This window comes from Corvus hawaiiensis, chromosome 15, assembly GCF_020740725.1.
Source record: "Corvus hawaiiensis isolate bCorHaw1 chromosome 15, bCorHaw1.pri.cur, whole genome shotgun sequence".
Classification (NCBI taxonomy): Eukaryota; Metazoa; Chordata; class Aves; order Passeriformes; family Corvidae; genus Corvus; species Corvus hawaiiensis.
The window spans coordinates 9,044,522-9,063,744 of record NC_063227.1 but is presented as its reverse complement, the minus strand read 5'-3'; the positions used below and the strand labels follow the sequence as shown (position 1 = coordinate 9,063,744).

At 40.6% G+C, this 19,223-nt stretch overlaps 1 protein-coding gene across 2 annotated transcripts in view; it reads right to left on the bottom strand.

Annotated features, from left to right (window-relative positions):
- The window catches only part of TRPC7 (transient receptor potential cation channel subfamily C member 7), a 74,992-nt gene that overhangs the window by 45,804 nt on the left and 9,965 nt on the right, over nt 1–19,223 (bottom strand). The window lies entirely within an intron of this gene.

Here is a 19,223-nt window from a genome sequence, read left to right as displayed (position 1 = left end):
TTTGTGCTGCAAACAGGCAAACGAAAAAAGAAGAGACAGCAATTGTGAGCAAGGTTACTTCTGCAAAACTACTGCCTGGAAGACTAAGAAAGCATTTGATTCCACACAGCATGTTGATGGCTTTTCATGAAAGTACAGGAACTCCTCCAGACTTAATTAGCAATGTCTATATCAGCAGCATAGTTTGCATGAGAATAGAACAAGTTTTACAGAACAAGTAAATAATTTCTAGAGAAATTTTGATTTTAAGCAATTAGTTGACCTCTCCTCTCTGTGTGGCATATTTCTAGGAATGTAAAAATATGTCCAAAAAAAAGGTCCTGCTAACTGTATTAAAATAATACAGCAAATTTTTCAGTTTAGGTTCTTTCCTAGTAATTCTTTCTTTAATAACTTTGAAGAAGTTTCAGACTGGTACAACAAGCTGGAGCATCACGCACAGATGTGTTCAAATGAATTATATAGTTGTAATACCAACTTCAGCCTCAAACCTTAGAATTTAGTTAACCATTCCCAAAAGAGCATCCAGATGATCATTGTCATAACACCTCTCCAAGAAATGGGACTTCAGAAACTCAACATGACTTCCTGTGAAATAATTGCACTTTGCAAACCCAAATTACACTTACAGGAAAAGAGATAGCCTATAGCTGACTTGACAGAGGGGTAGAAGAGCAATTTCCCTGCCTTAAATTAAATTGTGATTGATTTTCACATGCTGACACTTAAAAAACAAGGAAAGTGCCACCTGAGTAAATGTTGTAATTTAGAACACAATTAAGGCTACCATTAATATCATAACAAAATGGTGATATTAAAGGCTCAATGCAACAAATAGAATAATAACCGTAAGACAAGCTCTTACTGACTTGAGAGATCTTTTCAAATTAGGTTTGATGAGTTAATTAAATTCAGTACCTTATCTAATTAAGCCAGCAGCCAAAAGAAGAAGATAGTTAAACCTGGCTTTGCAGAAATGATAAGGGCAACCTGACTTTGTGCTTCTATATTTTCTAAATTATCGATTCTATCATTTACTCATAGCAACATATTAGCCTTCCTTGTTAGACAAAGATCTCAAAGCGCTGTGCAAACATTCATTAATTAAGTAGAACGGCACTGTCTAAAATATGATGTCATTAGAGGTGGCTTAACTTCTTTGGTCAGTTTTTACCCTTCAGGACTGAGATGATAAGGAGTTTCTAACATCAGGGGGTTTAATGACTTCGTTATAGGTTTGAGGTTGTTTTTACTGTGCATGTGTGTGTGTGTGTCCCAACTTTGCTTTCCATGCATGGAAGAGCTGGGAAGAGCACAGAATAATTGAAGAATCACAGGGAACTAGAAAGCCCCTCAGGAGTGGAAGTGGGGCATTCTCACAGGAAAGGGAAGAAGCAGTTTCTGATCCGTGTTTAGGAGAAAGGGCTGAAGACAGCTGGGGAATAGCAGGGATTTTACTGCTGACACCTTCTGCAAGGTGAAACTTGTATGGTTACATCCTATTAGCTATGAAAAAGGTTTAAATCTGAGTTCCTCTTTTTGTCCTTGAGTGCTGTAATCAGACCGGATGTTCTCATTGTGTTGTTAATGGAGAGGAGCAAGAACTTCAAATCTTCATTAAGAGGAGACATAAGAGTCCAACAAGCAGATCTGTATCTGGGTGAATGCCCCATTGCAGAAGCTGGGGCACCAAGACTTCCACAAATGTGCCAAGCTGGAGCACTAAGATTTAAGATGTCCGCATGGCTCAGGCAGAAAACGATGGTCCATTTATACCTAAATCTAGTACCTGAGCATTTTGTGGAGATAGATAGGATCTGTGGAGTAAATGTTTTCAAATACAGGGTGAGGTAAGGTCTGAAATGTAAATGAAAGACAGATTGTTCTTTATGGCTTCAAAGTGCTCCTCTCAAATCAGTTCTGTGCTTTTATCTTCCCCACACCAAGATGAATTTCAATAAACAGAAAGCTTGCCTCTTCACTGAGAGAATAGATGGCCAAACAAAAATATCAGCCTCAAAATAACTACAGAAACAGTGAAGGACAGCAAATATAAATAGATTTGAAAGTAGATGTAGAGTGGGAATGAAATGCCTTGCTGCCACAGGTAATGGAGATACTTTATTAGCTCTGCAGCTTTAAAATAACAAGAGTGAGAACTCTGCTGAGCTTCAATATCATTCTCTATGTACCGTTTGCAAAGTTCACAAGGTTATCTCTTAACCAGCACATTTTAGGAAATTCTCATCAACACTTCCACATCGTCTGAGCAACTAGCTTGTATTAGATTAGGTTTTCTCCCCTCTTCTCTTTTCTTTAAGGAAAGAGTTTAGTTAGCAACTAGAAAAGTGCTTCCAAAACATCTGCAAATGGCAGGTTCCCAGCTGGAAAACGCTATCACGACCCAACTTTATTCACATCTCCAAGCTTAATGTTTTTACTGGTTCTGTACATTTGTAGAGACTATGGACGATTTCCCCATTCAAAGTTTTTTACTCTGATTTTTAAGCAGACACAAGCAGCCATACACCCTATCCAAGATACAGACTGTAGAAAGAACATATAACATAACATAACATAACGTAACATAACATAACATAACATGAAGTAAAGTGCCCTCCAGCAATTCTGCAGCCAGGCAGGAGAGCAGATTACATCTCTCAGGAGACTGCTCATCTGTTAAGACATGTCTCAAAGATAACTGAACCTGCTGTGTCTTCTGATGATCCCTTTTCTAAACCATTTGTCATCTTTGTTCTGGCTTCCTTAATGCTCACAGTCTTCACAGAAAATCCTGATCACCCTGATGGCGAGAACACACTCAATGACTCTCCTGTCAGTGTATTTCTCTCAAGCACACATTATTCTTTACTTAAAAACTGAGATTAACAGAGGTCTGACAGCCAAGCTTCTCCTGATCCTGGCTTGCAAAGCACAGTTCTGGTGATGCAAGTAGAAATTCTGTACCTGCATCTAAAATCCTGAATTGCGAGTTCTGACGCACAGGAAAAATCCCAAGGAAGCCAAGAAGATTTATTTACAAGCAGCATCCAAGCTCTATCGGTGTTTGTGCCAGCACTGGGTATTTCACACATTTGCCTATATTTCACACATTTGGAAGCATCCAAGATCCTGCTTTCCCTGCAGGAAGGAGTGTGGGACAGTGGATGGAAGGCTGCACCCCAGGGCAAGGATCAGTGAGAGGTGGGAGGAAGAGGTGAAGGAGAGCAAGCACACATTTCCAGATACTCCCAGACACTGGTGACCAGTGACAGGACCTGAGGGAATGGCCTGAAGTTGTGTCGGGGGAGGTTCAGGTTGGATATTAGAAGAAGGTTCTTCACCCAGAGGGTGGTTGGGCACTGGAAAAAGCTCCCCAGGGCAGTGGTCACAGCACCAATCTGACAGAGCTAAACAAGTGTTTGGACAAGGCTCTCTGGAATATGGTGGGATTCTTGGGGCTGTTCTGTGCAGGGTCAGGAGCTGGACTTTGATGATCCTTGGGGCTCCTTTCGAACTCAGAGTATTCTGTGATTCTCTGTGATACTTGTTACACCAAGTTTTAGAAGATCATAGCCCTGAGGACACCCGTGACTCTGCCAGAACACTGAGGGGCACATGGCCACTGTGTCTTGGGGTGCAAAGGGACAGTTACCACTTCACCGCTGCCCTGCCAGCGAGGTTCAACCCCTAAACCAGGCACCTCATGGCCCTCCTGTCTAAATAAGTTTTGTGGAGAACTATCCTGGCTGCAAGCCTGGGCAGGCAGTGGGCGGCAATTGGGGTCAGACTTGTACCACAACAAGAAACTCAGGGCTGGAGACACAAAATCCAGCTCAGTCCTCCTGGCAGTGCAGCAAAAGCAGACACAGGCAATGAAAATAACCCAAACCTTCCCAAGCATCCCAATCAGGTGCCATATTATAGAAGTCTGAGGATTATGAGGTTCATAAACCAGATGGATTTTTACAGTAATGAAAACTGCAAATCACACATGAGAGATGCAGGGGCCTCATCCTGACAGGCTGAGAGCTGTCAAGCCTCAGGGAAGAAGATGAGGGATACAAGTAGGCAACAGAGCCAGTCTGTTTCAAATAACACATGTAACAGAATTTTATTTCCAATAGAGGCAGTGAGCAGAGAAGGGTCAGGATAATGCCTGAGAATGTTACAATATCATTTTTTAAAAACTAGAATGTAATAAAAGGATTCCAAATTAGTCATTTCCTGCTTCTTGTAACACTGTTGTGCATGTGGAGTTAAAAATGTCTAATTTTGCTGTTTTGAAAAGGCTGATGGTACTTGTCATTCACTGCAATTTCTCCAAGTACCCTATTATTATCTGTTGATTATGTTCTAAATGAACTCTGTCATGTCTCCACATCTGTTCAAAAACAACCAGATTTTTTCAGAAAGGAGCTGTTTCAGGTCAGAGGGATGGAGTTTGAGTAAAAAGTTAAGTGAAATGAGAAAAACTAAAACCAAGAACCTATCTGGAATTACTGGGTAGCATTAAATTTGCTGTGCAAATGAAAGCTGTAGGCGCATTGCACAGAGCCTCTTTTCATGTTTCCATGAGCTCTTGGCTCTTTGTGTTTAATCTACATCACACATGCACATATATCAAGGGGAGAAATATTGCATTGCTTAGATTAGCATTTTGAGAAGAGGCAGCAGAAAAAAACATGGAGAGGTAATTCTGTAAATATGAACAGAAAACTCCCCCAAGTAAAAATTATTGTGGAAAGAAAACAAAGCTGAGAGAAAGGAGGGGGACAAAAAGCAGAAATATTTCATGCAATATTTGAAATGAAATTGTTAAATAAGCCATCATATCAAATATTCAAAATGCTTATAAATATTTACTGATTAGATATCATATGAAATATGCACAAGCCGGTACAGAAAAGCTGTGGGACAGATTTCCTTCTGAGTATTTACAGCGTTGTTGACTGGCCATACATTTGGGAATGAAAAGAAGCACGAGGCCTGTGGGAGAGAAGGCAATGAGAGAAGATGCTAAGGAAGTGCTCTGCACTGATCCTGACCATGTAACCTCGTTATCCTCTGAAATGCACTGAGCACCCCTCCCAAAGAGCTTTGCCAGCTGCTGACACTTTTGAATACAGTTGAGTGCATTCCTATTGTTTCCAGACTAAATGCCTGCATGCACAGTCTATGTATGCCAAGGCTGTACAGTTAATTTTCCAGAAAGCACATCCAGTTGGTCTATGTTCTCTTGCTTCTTAAGTGGCAGCAGAGAATTATTGGTGCTCTGGGTATACTGTGCCTTACCCAGTGGGCATGTCTCTGAGTTTAAAGCCAAGTGCTCGTTTAAAACATTTCACTACTCAGGTGCAGGTTACTAAATGTTTCTAGAGGTAGGAACAGATGCTCTGGTTCATTTTTAAAATCATCCAGACCTTGACTTCTTAATCTCCAGCGAGCATAATATAATCAACAATCTGTTCATATACAAGAGTTTGACATTTCAGAAGTGTGACTCTGTTGCTTTCCAAGCAATTTGGACCCTTCTAAATGGATCCAAGAGAAACATGGCCATGGTTTGTCCTCTGAACAGTGCTGCAGCATGGCAGAGCAGAGGGGCCTCCAGGCAAAGGGGGATTAGATCTGTCATGAGACACAAAGAGGTGCGGCCAATATAAGAGCCCAAGGACAAACCACAGTGCTGTCTGTGTTGACATTATTCTTCTCCAAAGAAGCCCAGAAAACAACAGGATGATTTGATAGAGACAAAAAATTTTCTGACTTCCAACAAGCCATGGAAATAACATCCCTTGCATCACTACAGGGATTTCAATGGCAGTTGCACTGGCTGATTTACCATAAGACTATTTTTTTGTGTGTGTCTTTATTCTCCTCAGCATTCTAGCTGCAATTCATCTCTTCACATGCACTGCAGAAACTCATCTCTAAGAGAGCATATCCCTCCACCAAGGGGATAGAGCAGTAAGGAATCAATCAAACCACTGACTTTGGATTTCACCTTATACCTATTTTCTGGTAGATATATCAAATCCTTAAAGAAGCTCGAGAAGATGGTGGTAGTGATTCCAGATGTGGAGTTGAAAAGCCTTTAAAATTTGTCACCGTGCTTTTGCAGCATCATTTGCAGGTGCAGGTATATGTTTAATCTTCAGCAATAACATTCCAAGAACTTTAAAGTGCAAACTGTCAAAGGCAGCAGAAAGGACAGGTTTGCACCTCCCTGTTTTATTTCTACTCTTTTGCACTTTAGCTCTTTTCTGCTCTAGCTCTTATGAATCTGCCAACTCTACCAATAATTTCTTCTGGGAAATTATTCATGTTTTTGATAAATGTAGCTTCTGTGCGACCAAAACTAATGAATAAATTTTGGAAGCTATTTCTCCATCAATAAAAACATTAGAAAATGAAAAATACTTTGACTTACCCTTGGAACAATTCCTTTAAAAGGTGTTTGGTTGTTTTGTTTTGTTTAAATCTAAAATTAATGGATGGATTATTTGGGGAAGCAAAGGCAGGAACTGAATATAATCCTTGAAGAAAATTAAGGATTGAGACTGAGCAGAATTCCTACCTCTTCAACCAAAGTTTTAGATTCCCTAGCATAAGAAATTTCAGAATCAGTCCACTCTCAACCTTTTTTATTACTTCTATTGATTTTCTTTACTATTTGAAACTTAAAATAAGTTTCCTGTACATGTGAACTCCCTCTACACTGAAATTAAAGGATGACTTGACTTATCCAAAGTTCTCACCCTGAACAGAATACAATCTTTCTTTTTCACACTTAAGGAGTTGCCGGAAAAGCACCTCCATCTCCTCTACTCCTTTCTCCCAAAGTCACCTTCAGCCTGACAGGTGCCATTACTGAGCATCCCTGTGCACGAGTATCAGTGCTATTCAGCAGAGAACTAACAGTCCATTCCAAGTCTCTGAAAATATTTATTTAACCTAGAACAGAAATTATGCTGGTTGACAATTTTTTTAAAATGAGAGAATTTAAAGTCCCAAGGTTGGCATAGCAGCTTTTCAACATAAGATGGCATTTGATGCTTGATGTACTTCTCTTTCATATCACCACAGCTCATTTTCAAGCACACATCACAAATAAGCCACACGCTTTTGATTCCTCAAGTAAGTGAAAGGTGGTTTTTTTCTTGCAGATTTTCCTGAGCTCATTTGAATGTTTATGCTGAAACACCTGTTTTCTGAAGATAAACTACCAAGTCCCTGGACGTCACAAAAACAGGACAGGCTGTACAGAGGTATTAGTGAAATGTGCATGCCAAATGTAGGGAACACACAAATTCGGCCAAGGAGAGGGTCTGTCTCCTGTGCCCTGTCAACAGCTTCTCTTTAAATGCAATCTATGCATTTCAAAGGAATACTCTGATAATTTTCTTGTTGAAAAAGAGTTTAGGATCTGTTCACATTAACAGTAAAGTCAAGCTCATGCTGATGCAGTGCCATGCTCCAAATCCCTCTCCATGACATTCAAATACTTGTTTGCTCCTTGTGTGGGGATATGACACTGAGAATCACTGGTTACCTGGGAGAAAAGGCCAACCCCCCACCCCACCACAACCTCCTTTCAGGTCATTCTGCAGCTCTGACGTGAGACACTGTCATAGGTTAGCAAGCATAGTCCCGGAAGGGATGTCCTTGCTAAGGGGTGCTTACAGCTTCCTCTGGGACCTGACAGAACCTATCAGCTGGCCAGTTTGAATATGGACAATTCTCTAAGCCACTTAAAGTTGTGACCACCTCTGTGATCCACATTTAAGAATAGGCAAACTCCCCCTCCAAGCTCTCTCTCGTTTCCAGCGCTGGGACAGGTGGCTGCAGGACCCGTGTGGGGGCCAGCGGGCCCGGCCAGGCCCTGCTTGGGCCAGGCCGGGCTGGGCCACGGCCATCCTGAAGCTATGGACCTGTTCCAGCTGTGGAACCCCCCCCACTGCCTTGCCGTGGGCAGCCGGATCGGCTCGGCTCTCCCCCCTCTCCACTGCGATAAGAAAAATTCAACATTCCAGCTGCAAAGCTGCAAGGCTGAGGTGAGAGTAACCCTTTTATTGCTGCGAACAGCTGAAAACCTGAGGGAAGAGAGAGAGGAGATGCTTAAAGCTGAAATTCTGTTGTGAAGCTATGATATATCAGAGTATCCCGTTGTAATTTCATGAAGATATGGGGGGTGGAGTGTTCAACTCGTAAGCAAAAGCACCTGTGCTGAGATAGGCAGATGCTGATGCAGCTGTAATTTCATGAGAAGTGTGGACAGGGAGAGATGGACCAGATGAGGACTTCGGCTCCAAATGGGAAAGGAGAAAACCTCAGTTCCTAGAGATGCTCCCAGAGGTAGTCCTAAAGATGAAGATGATGAAGACCCTTTGCTCCCAGGGAAGGAGAAGGGCCTCTGTTTTTGTTTCTGAACGGCTTAACCTTAAAATTGTACCCCAGAAAACTTCAAGAGTGGACCCTCGAAGGCAGTTGCGGGAAAAGCTGCAAGTCGGGGGAAGGGACTCACATGCGAGCAGAGAGACTCCTCTTCCTAAATGGACTGAACAATATTTGGAAGTGGGCGGCTGTCTCGTTGTGATAATGTTTTCATAGCACGAGCAAGAAGAGACTTCTCTTTCTAAACGGACTGAACAAGGTTATTATGGAAGTGGTAAACAGACTGAACATCTTAAGGGTTGTCTTTTTACATTGTCAGTGGGAGAAGGGAGGAAGGTAGGGGGAGGAGGAGAGTTCTGAAGGTGGTATAATTTTTTTTTCCCTCTTTTAGGTCTGTTAATAAACTTCTTTATATTCTTTCAAGTTTGGTGCCTGCTTTGCATTTCTCTCACAGCAGATAAACAGTAATGAGTATTTTGGACCAAACCACTACAGAGACGTAATCAAAGTACAAAGTTATCTCTGGGCCAAGCTTCTCATTCCTCATGCCATGCATACCTTTTCTCTCTCACATTTTCCCATGTTTATTACATTCCTGATCTCTCTGTGGCAAGCTTCACTGGGGAAGATTTCTATTTTCTATACAATTTGAGAGGAAATAGTTTCCTTGCACTAAAAGAATTAGCTGCTCTCTCTCCCTCAATTGTGTGGCTCTTTTCAGCTCAGCTGCTTGAAATCTCTGTTTCCTGAAAATCAGATGGGAAAAAACTAGGAGAAAATGATGGATTTAAATTCAAAGCAACTATTTGCTCAACACAGCTTCATTTATCCCTTAGGCTGAGGTAAGTGTGGCAGCTTCAACTCGCTTAAGGAACACACTTATATGTTCAAAGGTGCTATGAGTCCCTCCTCTCATGGGAATTTTGGCTACAAGCAGCACATGCATATCAGGACAAAGACTCCTCCTAAATGCATCCTGCAAGTGAATGTTGGTTTAACTGCGAGCCACGGTGCAAATAATATCAATAATTAAAATAACCATATGTCTTCCAGGTCTCAAACAGCCAGCTACCACAGTTCTCAATGTCCGGGAAGAACAACTCCTTATAAAACTGGTCACAAGCATCAATGTGGGTGAAATTCTGGTTCCCACAGCACATAAGCAGCAACCAAGCACTTTGGAAAAATGTGATCCTAGCTGCAGAGTCCTGGCACAGAGCACTCTTGACCATATGGAAATTGTCCTCTCTGTAAGAAAAGCAGACTTAGAAGTCATGCTGCAGAACCTTCTTGAGCAGAAATATGAATATAAAAAGTGCATAATTACATCTCTTTGTTCTGAAATGAGTTCAGATCCTGGGGTTTGGACAGTGAGAATGAAATGACACTCAGTGGGCAATGAGCTCTTTCCATGCTGCACTGGTGACAATTTCCCTGCAACAAATTATATTCCAGAAAAATTCCATTTTTGATCATGTAAATGCCAAAACCCCATAGATACTATAGTACCTAGCACCATTTTAAAGCAATGTAAAATTGTTTGTATACCATTACTGTTTATCCACAATTGTCTGAATAGTCTGCCTGGGCTCAGTGAGGATAAGTTCATCATAATTATCTACAATAACAACAATTAACAACATAATGAGGGATAAACTAAATCACTTCCCATCTGCATCCTATTTAATGTCAGACTTGAGATCCTCAGAATGTGTTACTTCGTTTACATTCATTAATATGATATTGATTCCCTACTGTGCCTTGGATAAATGTACCTGGCTCCATTCTCCCATCTGCTGATCTAACATCATTATTCTATTCGGAGCAATCGTCCTAATTATGCTCATTTGTAGTTCCAGTAGATATCCCTTCCCAACGTGAACAATGAGCAGCACTCTTTGGAAACCAGTCATCTTGCTCATAATAAACCTCCCGGCTCCTAACTATCCCCAAACCCCCAGTGCTGATACCAGCTGAATGGGTTGGCCATTTGGTGTTACTGATTAAATGCAAAGCTTACCAATGTTGTATTGGACTGATATTACAGTAGTGATCACAGCCTTTTCTGTCTGTTTTCCTCAACAAGAATTGGATTTTGGCTTTCTGAAAAACATCTTTGGTGGTCTAAGGTGGACCCCTCTTGGTTCCACTCATTGCTGATGGGAGGCGGACAATAATTGACAATAAATGACCTTGCTGTGTCATTTTATATCAGTAAATGCACTGAGAAAATTCTCTTAGATGAATGGTGAGTGTGTAAGGGCAAGGTGAAAGTCAGAGGAGCTCTGTACTCACTGCAGATGATCCAGTGACTGGCAGGGAAAGAGCCAATAAGTCTTTCCTTTCAAACAGCCAGCTCTGGGCAGCAGGAACCCTCCTTGCTGCACTGCCATCGAGTGCATGCACCAGTTTGATTACCAGGACTCATTTTGTCTTCCACGCTCAGTGGGCAAGAAAGGAAAACACTCTGTCACTGTTAACTAAACACAGGCAACTGGCCAAATCATTCTCCCTACTGATTGGAGCTCTCTGAGCAGCTGGCAGCAGACCTGGCAGGGAAATGCAGGATGCTCTGCTCTGGAGCAGCAGCGAGGGCTCTGGCTGAGCACCACAGCAAGGGCCTGGCACTTGGGCCAGGCAGCCAAAGGAAGAGCAGGAGGTGGCACAGAGGAGTTTGTCTCACCTTTACTGCTTAGAGACTGGAGAGACCAAGGTACATTCTATGGGAGAATCCAGATCATTGGGAGAGGTTGTGGTAGACATAGATCCCACCTACTGATACACCAGCCTATCACACCTTGCTGTGATAGATGGCTTGATCCGAGATGTGATACATTATTCCTCATTTGTATAAAGAGAGGAATCCATGAGCAGGGGGCAGCCTCGGATCAGACCCACTGGTAACCCCACTGCTTCACTGCACATGATTCTTTCAAAGGGTGAGGATGAAATCATGGCTTCAACAAATCTGAAGGTGACTCAATGGTCAAATGGGTCATGATTTTGCCAGCTACTGAGCTTTTCTCCCATGTTAAAGCTGTTATAACGATCAAAATGTGACAATAATAAGATTGTAGTAAGCTGAACTTTTTACACTTAAATTTTGAAAGTATCTCTAAACTATTTGTTGCTTCTCTGCTGGGTTTGTGACAGTCATTGTATCTGTTAGATTCAACCTTCTAAGCATCTGTACTCAAAAAGTTGTTTCAGAGTAGTGCCTGCACACAAAAGACACAATGCAGGCAGGTCATCTTCATTCCTAAACTCAAAATAATCTCTAAATCCAAAGAACTTTCTTAACACCTTGTCTCTGAGGAGCAGAAACAGGCTGAGGAGCAGGTATCAGCCTCACTTCTGCTACAAGAGCTCCCATTAGCCAGTTAAATGCCACTTAAATCTTCGCAGCAGTTACCTTACTCTCCCTTGCTCAGCCATGTGTGGTGTATATGACTCCACAACACATGTGGACATTATATTCATTTAATTTGACCTTATTTCACTTGCTTTATATCATAGTAGCACTAATTAATATAACTGTATTTAACCTTGCCTTCCCACAAATCCCCTTAAACACAACAAATTATCTCAAAATATCAGGTGTTTATTTTCCTTCTATTTAGTCAAAACACTTTACATTCCTGATTAACATTACAAGCTTTATTGTACTTCACCCTGGCTACAAAACATTCAGCAACTGCTTGTATCAAAGGCAAATGACTCTTGTATTCACTAACAGAAGTTTAGGTTTAAGAAGGATGAAAAGGAGATCCCTCAGCTCTAAACTCCTTCTAAACATATTCAATATGCTCCATGTTATGTATATAAGATGGCACATACACAAATATATTTCCTGAAAATAATGGTTCAGTGAAATTACTTGCCACAAGGCCATGGTGCCTCAGAAGGGTTTACAGAAATCATGTCACATAACAAAAATTAATTTCCAAATTGCTCATCACATCCAGAATTTTAAGAACTATGTGGAAAATCTGGACTTAATATAATCATTACAGCAGGCTACAAAAGGAAGAAGTAGAAGTCACCAGCCATGTATACAGAGAGAAGCATGCTGACAGTCCCAGTCCAACCCATTTTCTGGGAGGTTGAAGCTTCAGATTCAGAAATTTAATATCAGATATTTCTGGCAGGGGAGAAAAAAAAAAATGCAGTGCTGGATTTCCCCCCTTTTTTTTGTTACACTTTCATCCCAGGATTATTTATGTGTAAAAGAGTTCACTCTGCTCACCACCCTTAGCAGCTGCTGCCTTTCAGGTCCCTTAAAAATGTATCTGTTAATAGGGGTTTTCCAACTCCACAGAAATGTGCTCTTGTTGGAGGATGGGCTGCTTATTTGTAAGGAAACACTGAAATCCCAGGAGGAAAATTACCTTAAAGCAATTTCAACTGGTTCCAGATTTTACATTTATTTCTCTACCTGGCTAAAGCATCACAGTGATTGGCTTAAAAGTTTTATGCATGAAAATGCTTCTAAATTGCTCTTCAGTGGTGAGACAACTGCTGTGCTACTTCCTTATGTGACACTTTTCTATTGCTCTCTACTTTCCACCTAGCTGGTGAACCCACCTGTTGTCTCCTATTAAAGATTTAAGAGGATTCCATGTTATTTTATATTTTTATGATAATGTCTGTTGCTCACCTAAACTAGAATCCTGCTCCAGGGACGTGTTCAGTCAAGCTGGGAGCAGTAAGCTGTAAGTGCTGCAGTTGCAATGTTGCTCATCCTTAACTGAGTAGGACTAAAAATGACTTCCCAGGGAGCTGTAAAGGGTAATAAACATTGCAGTGATGGCGTGCACACTGGCATTGCCAAGAATCTCACTTGCAGTAGCATCACAGGAAACAAAAGTACACCAGCTATACTCTGGGAGAGTCAAATATTTCCAGGGTTGCAGCTGTCTTGCCATCCTCAAATGTTGAAAGTTTCCTTCAATTTTTAGGGTTTTTTTTTAGGGGAGCAGAACCCTTGAGGCATTAATTCAAACACTACATTTTCTTGCACTAATGCAAGATTATGGTCTGTGATTTGATGTGTAGAAAGAGTCTTTTTTCCCCTTTCACTCTTTCAAAAGAGAGAATGGACTGGTTCCCCAGGAAAGTGAAGAAAACATTTTCCTGCATAAAGTGTTTTGGCAACATTTAAAGAGGTTTTCTTTTAGCTGGGACGTTTTAACAATGTCACTCATAAAGTAGGTGAAATACCCTCATGGGCAGTGGACATTATCCAATTTTATGTGACTGCTCAGTGGCTTGTGCTGCCAACAGAGTTACAACTTCCATAAATAATGGTCTTAATTTTTCCAGGTACAGGTGTGGGTTGTAGATGACTGAGTGTTACCCTTCACTATGAATCACAGCATCCACTACTCTGCTTGACTGTGAACAGACATAGACAGATGCTAACACACCTTCACACACACAAATACAAATCTGGATTTCTCAACACAGCTCCAGACATCACAGCTTTGGCATCAGTTCTACACCCCTCTGAAAAGCTTTGAATTTTCTTCTCATGCAACATTTTAAAACCATTTTTCTTGGGCAATGTGCCAGGCACAAAATGATTTAATCACAGAACCTAAAAAGAGCACTTACAATAACAACTCTCAACATATAAAGGATATTTCCTAATTTATAAATATTTAAAGCGAGCAACACGAGTCACAAATTTGGTGGGTTTTAAGGGCAGAAAGACTATATATATCCTTTTTCCACAGTCTTTGCTACATACCCATGGAAAAATGTAACTGCAATTAATTAATTTAGCTCTCAAGACAAAGCTGGTGTAGCATCTATTATTAGTGAATTTGTCTCTGAAAAAGAACAGCATAGAGAATGAGTTCCTTCTGCACAGAGCAAGTCCCACTCAGAGAGCCAAACACTAATTTCACTACAAGGCTTAAATATATTCTCCTTCTCCCAGGCTATTTCCATTATAGTTTGTAATTTCCTCTCTTATTTTAATACCTCGTTTGTTCCAACAAGAAGTTAAACTTCCAACAATAGGAAATTTGTTTCCCTGCTTTACTGGGACTTGATTCTTTCCTGTATTATGAGTTGGATAATTGGTTGTACCTGCTTATGCATTTGCTTTGCACAAGTGAAAATTGAAATAAAAAAATCATAGGTTCTAAATGTGCATGTTCTCATGGCAGTGGGGAAAATTGGCTTATAGGTGAGAGGGGAAAAAAAGATCACTTCTTTTTAAAGGCTAAAATCCACCAAACCACATCCCTGACTCCATCCCTAAGAAAAAAAATAATATTCTCACTAAAGACTGACCTGGAAAAGTTCATATCAAAAAAAAAATCACTTGGGAATAGTGACTGTTCATATACTCATAAGTATTTATATTGGTGATGCTTGATTTTCAAAACAGGCACTAGGTTAGACTGAGAGCTGTGCAGCAGAAAATAAAAACAGAAGAAAAAGGCAATGAATACATTCTGCATACCAGACCAAATTTCTGAAGTTCCCTTCTGCCTTCTCTTCTTAAAACCCAGCAAAGTGAAACATGAGAAAAAAAATGAAAGCTGCTTGAGTAAAAATACATCTCTTTAAAATATGTAAATCCTGTCTGGAAGAAAAATACAGAAAAGAACAGAATTTCTGAAAAATTAAGTGAAAACCTAAACAAATGCCATATAAACACACTAAAGCCTGTAAGAGCAGCTTGCTGAAATATTAAACATGAGTCATAAAAAGCATTCGCAAACATAACAGAAGCAGGATGTCTACCAGAGAATATGCTGAGGCCAGAAATTAAGAAAAGATTAAAGGATCACTCAAGGAAGAACGGGTCAGAGCAGAAATATTAAGTGAGAGATTTACAAGAATGTTCATGAGGCTAATTAGGGAGGTTCCCATGCCAGTTTCTGGTTTCAGTGGGAGAGGAGTTGCCGGCACCTGCTCCCATCAGTCAGTCCTGAGAGCAAACAAATCCAAGAGTCTGTGCAGCCTGGGTAGGAAGCAGAGTTTAAAATTGCAGCCTTGCTGGTTTACAGTCTGATGGTTTTCAAGTATTCTCTTTCCAAGTTCACTGCTATCCTCCATTCTCACAAGCCCACTTCCTACTATTTTATTCCTCAGTGTTTTCTGCCATTTTCTGGTTTTTGTCACTCATTTCAAAAAACCAAGAGTCTAATAATGATTTTCTTAACACCATGCAGCATGGAGCCAGAAATACCAAGAAAATTGTCAAAGTAATTTTCCTTAAGATGTTTAAGTTAAGCGTATCCTGTGAAGTTAACAATTTGTAGTTAGGCAGAAGAAAAGTTGGAGCTGACTTACTGAGGCAAGAGGAATGCCAGCCAGATCATCCCTAACAGCTACAATCCATTGAGTCTCAAGGGCTGTTTTGTTCTTCTTTGAACATCCTGAGAATGCAGGGATTTGAGCCTCAGCTGCTTTGCATCACTGCAGCCCCAATGGAACAAGAGGCAGCTCAGGAGGCACATACCTCCCTGCGGGCATCCACACGCTTGACTTGCTGCCCTGCCAGCCACCCATCCCACAGCCACTTGCAGTCCCTCAGCCAGCTGAGCCTGGACGTGATGCTCACCTGCACATGAGAGCAGGTTCACTGCCAGGACCTGCTTTTGGATCCCAGCAGCTTTTAGAGAAAAGACAACAGTGAGCGGAAAAGTGACAGCAAAGAAGCATGGGAATGAGAAACAAAACATTACACTGTAGTAAATACCCTGACAATGTTGGTGGGAGCAGTAAACAAAGACCACACACCATATGTCTTCCAGGTGGTGATTTTGATCTTGCTTTTAGTAACATTTTAATCAAGAGGAGCTGAGATCTGATTTACCGCTTATGGTTGGTGAGATCTTTCCTAAGCCTCCTTTGCAAGTCTCTAATTTGATTTGTCCGGATTGCCTGATTTACTTCATCACAAGGATGTTTCCTGACATACACAAGTATGTGGTCTAATTTGAGAGCATGCAATGCTGTAAAACAGTCCTGGCTGTGGAGGGGGATCTCGCCAGAGAAAGGAGTACACAGCCAGGAGTACGCTGCTTTAGGAAAAATAAACAGAACTATTATTCTGCGTTTCACTCAGTTTCCTAAATGTGGACAGTAATATTAAGCCTGATGCTGCTATTAAAGACACTTTCAAGGGCATTTCCTGCAGGCTGGTTGCTAGAAATTCAATCTCCTAAGGCTTTTGATGGACATATAAAAACGATTCTGTTGACTCTGCTTTTAATATTCCAGTCTTCGAAATGAGTCACCTGGCTGTGAACAGCTGGCAACTGTGCAGACATCTGCATATGCTTTCACACCAGGCTGACATGAGGGAGATTGATTTCTCTGGACCAAGGAGGAGAGCAATTCTCATCAGCCTGGCTCAGGGGTGATCACTGGTTCAGATGGACAAATCCTGGCTGTGTTATTCATACTACAAGTGACATAAAGGTTATTTATATGAGCAGAACAAACAGAATCCTCTGGTAGATGGCAAAAGGATTCTTTGCTTTATGACTGAGGTCCAAGATCTGCAAGCTTTTAAAGAAATTGGAATGTACAGCAATGGGGTTTTTGAGTAAAAAAGGGAGAATGAGAGAGGAGAATTCTTCTGGTGTGGACTAGAGGGATCCTAGCTCTGCTAGGCTGACAATAAATGCTTTTCCCCTCAAAACAGATTCACATATTAATCACTAGCCTAATGTCTGGTTTTCACCCTTTGTGGAAAACTACAAATCACATTAACTTTGTTCTATATTTCTGTCTTAATTGTACTTTTGATTTTTTAATTGAAGTGCCCCTCAGTTTCCCACCCAGTTGTTCGTACACTCTGCAGAAGCATGGTCACTTGGAACCCTTCAATCCACACAGGATCCTCTCTTTCTGTGTTTTTCCAAGAGCAATACAGATGAAGGGACCCATCCTGTGGACTAAATGAGGCCCCCGATCTCTACTGCCTTTGCTCCAGTGGATGCTTTTTTGGTTTTTTAAAACACAAAATGAAAACTAGAAACAGAGAGACAGTCATGAACTGGTTCTTAATTCTCAGCTTTCAAGTGGGATATACAAAACTGAAAAAGTGCTTCATTAAGGTTATTTTTTCAACTTGGGCTGCCTCCACTACAGGAGAATATCCTTGCATAAAGATCTGCAAACATACACAGGGACTCTGATGTTCACTTCTCTCTTTTCTGAAGTCCATCTCCTAGGGGTGTCCCACCCACCCCATTCCTACATGTATTTTCATAGAAACAATTGGTTCCTTATTTTTCATTTTACTTTGGGGAAAGGGCCTTACCTATTTCTGGATTAATGGGCTACATATTTCACAGCATTTTTTTTTTCTCCAATTAATATGAAAACTTTTCTGGGGAATGTTTTGCAAAGCTGTTTCATCAGATCTGCAGCATATTACTGAATCTTAGTAATTTAGAGTGAGAAAAAATCTATTCAGCTTCTGCCATTGTAAAAAACCAAAAGAATGGATAAACTGGCCAACCACAGGTAACACAAGTTTTCTCCTTTAAAGTGGTTCATGTGGCTGTTTTGTTTCACATTTCTCTGTACAAAGAGGCAACTTGCTTAAAAAAATTCATGTTCTCTAAAAACATAGCACATGTATTGGCTTCTCATTTTGATGTGCTGAAAGGTGCTATTGCATAAGAGATTTGGGGCAGCAAGCAGCAGGCAAGAGGCACTGCATTTATATTTTAATTAGCTCATGGTAGGAGTTTCTTTAGAGGTTACTAAATTACTATTTGTCCACCTACATTATTAAAATTTTGTGTCTTTCCGTTTCAAGGACTCTTTGTACCTCCTGAAAACTGTATTGCTGCAATTGCATATCATTTTTAAATAATGTTCTTAAATAATCCAAAGTGATCATTTTATAAATCTGTTGAGCCAATTTTAATTATAGAACTTTAGGAATCAAACAAGTTAAGATTCTGGGAAAGTACTATTTTAGTCACAAAGAAAGCCCTCTACAACTTGTCTAATTTCATAAATCTTCTTCATTTGTGGGCTTCTTAAATACATTTTCAGCAATTGTGTTCTTTCCTCAAATTCTTAAATTGTCATGTTCTGTGAAAAAACCCCCACTGTTTTATTAATACCCTATTTCACATCACACTGATTATGTTAATAAGAATAAATATTTTTACATAAATACATACCTCTGGGGGTTTTTTGCTACAGTGAGAATACATTAGAATCCTGAGAAATTTCTAATTTCTGGAAGAATTAATACACTAAAGGAATGTGAAATCTTTGAAGTAAACTAATGGTAGGGGTAGGTACTTCACTAACATGTATGGATGTGTTGCACAGAACCTTCCAATAAGACAATGAACATGGAAAACCTGGAAATGCAGTCATTTTGCAAATGGTTTCTAATGTGCTGGGTTTTTTTCTGGTATTGATTTATTCCCATCCATTTGCCAGTGCAGAGATATAACCACCATGAAACTCTTCAGCATTTGATTGCTGGTTTGCTCCTGGAGGATTTGTGTACCTGCCAGTGCCAGTATTGATGCTGCTGGCAGCTCCAGGAACAAAAGGAAGGATTCTGGTAGAAACATTTACTCTTCTGTGGCAAGACACTTATCAGGACTGACAGGCATGCAATGCTGAGGCTGCTCATGCTCCACTCAATACATAGTTTTCTATGAGAAGAAGCTGGAGCATTAATGAGATATTAATGTTGTTAAGTGTGGGCATGAGCCTAATGGCTTCACACTGGAGCAAGCAGTTGGATTCACTGAGCCCAGTGAGGTTGCTTCACTGAGACTGAATCCAAATGAAACTTCCCCTTCAAGTTATTGTGTCCTTGCATT